We start from the raw sequence: 4,689 nt of genomic DNA, 5'->3' as shown, positions 1-4,689 counted from the left end.
ATGACTGACTATGACGGTATAAAGAATGAAAAAAAAACCACGGTTAGGTGGTATATATTGTAATACAATTATGGATGGACGGACTGCCTGCCGAGTTCCGACACAGAGGTAGCCACAGCCGTGAACTACCGCACTGTACACTGGTTGATAAAGAGATAGTAGTATACTCGTAACAACTAGTATGACTGACTATGACGGTATAAAGAATGAAAAAAAAACCACGGTTAGGTGGTATATATTATAATACAATTATGGATGGACGGACTGCCTGCCGACTGCCGACACAGAGGTAGCCACAGCCGTGAACTACCGCACTGTACACTGGTTGATAAAGAGATAGTAGTATACTCGTAACAACTAGTATGACACTATGACGGTATAAAGAATGAAAAAAAAACCACGGTTAGGTGGTATATATTATAATAATACAATTATGGATGGACGGACTGCCTGCCGAGTTCCGACACAGAGGTAGCCACAGCCGTGAACTACCGCACTGTACACTGGTTGATAAAGAAATAGTAGTATACTCGTAACAACTAGTATGACTGACTATGACGGTATAAAGAATGAAAAAAAAACCACGGTTAGGTGGTATATATTGTAATACAATTATGGATGGACGGACTGCCTGCCGAGTTCCGACACAGAGGTAGCCACAGCCGTGAACTACCGCACTGTACACTGGTTGATAAAGAGATAGTAGTATACTCGTAACAACTAGTATGACTGACTATGACGGTATAAAGAATGAAAAAAAAACCACGGTTAGGTGGTATATATTATAATACAATTATGGATGGACGGACTGCCTGCCGACTGCCGACACAGAGGTAGCCACAGCCGTGAACTACCGCACTGTACACTGGTTGATAAAGAGATAGTAGTATACTCGTAACAACTAGTATGACACTATGACGGTATAAAGAATGAAAAAAAAACCACGGTTAGGTGGTATATATTATAATAATACAATTATGGATGGACGGACTGCCTGCCGAGTTCCGACACAGAGGTAGCCACAGCCGTGAACTACCGCACTGTACACTGGTTGATAAAGAGATAGTAGTATACTCGTAACAACTAGTATGACTGACTATGACGGTATAAAGAATGAAAAAAAAACCACGGTTAGGTGGTATATATTGTAATACAATTATGGATGGACGGACTGCCTGCCGAGTTCCGACACAGAGGTAGCCACAGCCGTGAACTACCGCACTGTACACTGGTTGATAAAGAGATAGTAGTATACTCGTAACAACTAGTATGACTGACTATGACGGTATAAAGAATGAAAAAAAAACCACGGTTAGGTGGTATATATTGTAATACAATTATGGATGGACGGACTGCCTGCCGAGTTCCGACACAGAGGTAGCCACAGCCGTGAACTACCGCACTGTACACTGGTTGATAAAGAGATAGTAGTATACTCGTAACAACTAGTATGACTGACTATGACGGTATAAAGAATGAAAAAAAAACCACGGTTAGGTGGTATATATTATAATACAATTATGGATGGACGGACTGCCTGCCGACTGCCGACACAGAGGTAGCCACAGCCGTGAACTACCGCACTGTACACTGGTTGATAAAGAGATAGTAGTATACTCGTAACAACTAGTATGACACTATGACGGTATAAAGAATGAAAAAAAAACCACGGTTAGGTTGTGCTGCCTCAGTTGAATCTCCTTTACTTGACAGAGATGTGCCTGAGCAGCGGCCCTCCCCAGCCCTATCCCAAATCATACTTATTTTGCATAGGAGATACCATGGTCATGAAGATTGTTCTCCCAGGGTGAGGTTCATTCATTGCATTCTGGGTATGCTGACCCCTGTGATTTCCCCAAATGTGGGAAACTCGACTGCATTATTTGTGGTAGTGGGGGACTGTGTTTGTGCTTTCCTCTGGTCAGCTCTGGTAAAAGCCAGATTTCTGTGTCTCAGATCTTCCTCTAGCCTTGTTCTTCTTTCGAGAGTTCTCTTGTGCTGCCTCAGTTGGATCTCCTTCACTTGACAGGGGGGTGCCCGAGCAGCGACCCTCCTCAGCTCTTGCCCAACTCCTACTTACCTGCCAGGTATGATCAGGAAGGTGCTTCTCCCAGGGCAAGGCTCACCCATTGCACTCTGGGTGTGCTGCATCTGCGATTTCCCCAAATGTGGGACACTTGACTGCATAATTTGTGTTTCCTCTGGTCGGCTCTCATATAATTCAGATCTCTTTGTCTCAGGTCTCTAATGCTAATGGCTGATTAGAATAAATGCCGTGCAGCTGCCTTGCTGCACGGCCAGAGAGCAGGTGAATATCTTAATTTCCTAAAGCCTAGCAACGGGGAATGCGGTCCGCCAGTGGCGTCCCCGTTGCTAGGGTCCGTGCGGCTCAGCGCGCCCGGCGTCTAGCGTTGCTAGGGAGCCGGCGGCTGTACGTGCACGGCATCTCTAGTTGCTAGGCGCCGGGCCGCGCAGACCATCAAGCGGACCCCGGCGCCAAACAGTACCCCCCCCTTGAGGAGGGGTCAAGGAACCCCTAAAGCCAGGTTTCTGAGGAAATTCCCGAAAAAATGCCCTCTTGAGCCTCGGGGCATGAAGATCCTTATCCAGGACCCAAGACCTTTCCTCCGGACCATAGCCTTTCCAGTGAACCAGAAAATACAGCCGATCCCGGGACAATTTGGAATCGAGAACCTTCTCTACCAAGAACTCCTGTTGTCCCTGTACATCTACTGGAGATCTACCCTGAGAGATCTTCCGAGGAAATCTACTGGAAGAAACGTATTGTTTCAACAGGGAACAATGAAACGTATTTCCAATCCGGAGAGATCTTGGTAAACGTAACCGAAAGGCAACTGGGTTGACTCTTTTAATAATAAGAAATGGCCCAATAAATTTGGGTCCCAGTCTAGCTGAGGATTGTCGAAGCCTGATGTTGCGAGTCGACAACCACACCCTATCTCCCACCTTAAAAGTGCAAGGACGTCGGAGCCTGTCAGAAAATTTCTTCTCTCGAAAGGCCGCTTTTCTGAGAGCAAGGTGCACCTTTTTCCAAATGGCTCTGAGATGGGAGGTTAAGGTAAGCGAGGAGACTGAGGAATGATGAAAAAAAGAATTAGCTCTGGGGTGAAAACCAAAAACTGAAAAGAATGGAGACTCTTTAGTGGAGGAATGACAAGAATTATTGTAAGCAAATTCAGCCAACGGAAGAAACTCGGACCAATCATTCTGGAGTTTGGCTGAATACAAGCGCAAATATTGTTTCAATGATTGGTTAACTCGTTCGGTTTGCCCGTTGGATTGTGGGTGGTAACCGGATGTTAACGACAATTTCATCTTCAATGAGGCACAAAAACATTTCCAGAATTGTGCGATGAATTGTGGACCCCGATCAGAAACAATATCAGTAGGCAACCCATGAAGCCTGAATACATGGCGGAGAAACAAAACTGCCAACCCTTGGGCAGAAGGCAATCGGGGAAGAGCAATAAAATGAGCCATTTTACTAAAACGGTCCACTACCACCCATATGACTCGGAATCCGGCTGAAAGGGGAAGGTCAACCACAAAATCCATAGAAATATGAGACCATGGCCTGAGAGGAACATTTAAGGGCATAAGTTGCCCGATGGGCAAGGAACGGGGAACCTTATGCTGTGCACAAACCTGACATGAATAAACAAATTCCTTGACGTCTTTAGAAAGACCAGGCCACCATACTGAGCGAGAGACTAACTCCAATGTCTTAGAGACTCCTGGATGCCCTGAAACTTTGTTATCATGGAATTCCGTTAAAACAGTAACTCTCAAAAACTCAGGGACGTAAAGACGACCAGCAGGAGTAATTCTAGGAGCTTGGTGTTGAAGCTGTTTTAACTGGGTAAATAAATCTTGTGTGAGGCCCGCCCAGATGACCGAAGATGGAAGTATGGGGGTAACAGGATTGTTATTGTGAACCGGAAGAAAGCTATGTGACAGGGCATCAGCCTTAGTATTCTTGGAACCAGGCCTGAAAGTGATTATAAATTTGAAACGCGTAAAAAATAATGCCCAACGTGCCTGCCGGGCATTAAGCCGCTTAGCCGATTCAATGTATTGCAGGTTCTTATGGTCAGTCAATACCGAAATAGTATGTTTTGCTCCCTCCAGCCAATGCCTCCACTCCTCGAAAGCCCATTTTACCGCCAGTAACTCCCGATTACCAATGTCATAGTTGGATTCAGCGGAGGAGAATTTCCTGGACATAAAGGCACAAGGATGTAACTCCAGAGACTCCGGATCCTTTTGAGAAAGGATAGCCCCCACTCCAACCTCCAAGGCATCAACCTCCACCACAAAGGGCAATTCCGGATTAGGATGTCTGAGGACTGGAGCCGAGACAAAGGCTTGTTTCAAGGCCCAGAAGGACAACACAGCTTCATGCGACCAGTTGGTAGGATCCGCTCCTTTCTTTGTCAGAGCTACAATGGGAGCAACCAGGTCAGAAAAAGAATGAATGAACCTCCTATAATAATTCGCAAACCCTAAAAAACGCTTAATTGCTTTTAAATTGGTGGGTTGCGCCCAACTAAGGATGGCCTGGAGTTTCTTTGGTTCCATGGAAAATCCCTGAGGGGAAATTATGTACCCTAAAAAAGATACTTCCGTGACATGAAACTCACACTTCTCCAGCTTGGCATATAAATGATT

General features: G+C 45.5%; 1 non-coding gene and 1 pseudogene across 1 annotated transcript; both read left to right on the top strand.

Annotated features, from left to right (window-relative positions):
• The first annotated feature begins 1,756 nt into the window (after positions 1–1,756).
• On the top strand, positions 1,757–1,920 carry LOC135012986 (U1 spliceosomal RNA). Its single transcript, XR_010211790.1, has one exon. It is a non-coding gene; the product is annotated as a U1 spliceosomal RNA (small nuclear RNA).
• Positions 1,921–2,072: 152 nt separating this feature from the next.
• Positions 2,073–2,227, top strand: LOC135012987 (U1 spliceosomal RNA; annotated as a pseudogene).
• Positions 2,228–4,689: the final 2,462 nt, after the last annotated feature.

The sequence above is a fragment of the Pseudophryne corroboree genome, unplaced genomic scaffold, assembly GCF_028390025.1.
Source record: "Pseudophryne corroboree isolate aPseCor3 unplaced genomic scaffold, aPseCor3.hap2 scaffold_2619, whole genome shotgun sequence".
Taxonomy (NCBI): domain Eukaryota; kingdom Metazoa; phylum Chordata; class Amphibia; order Anura; family Myobatrachidae; genus Pseudophryne; species Pseudophryne corroboree.
This window is presented reverse-complemented; position numbering and strand designations above follow the sequence as displayed.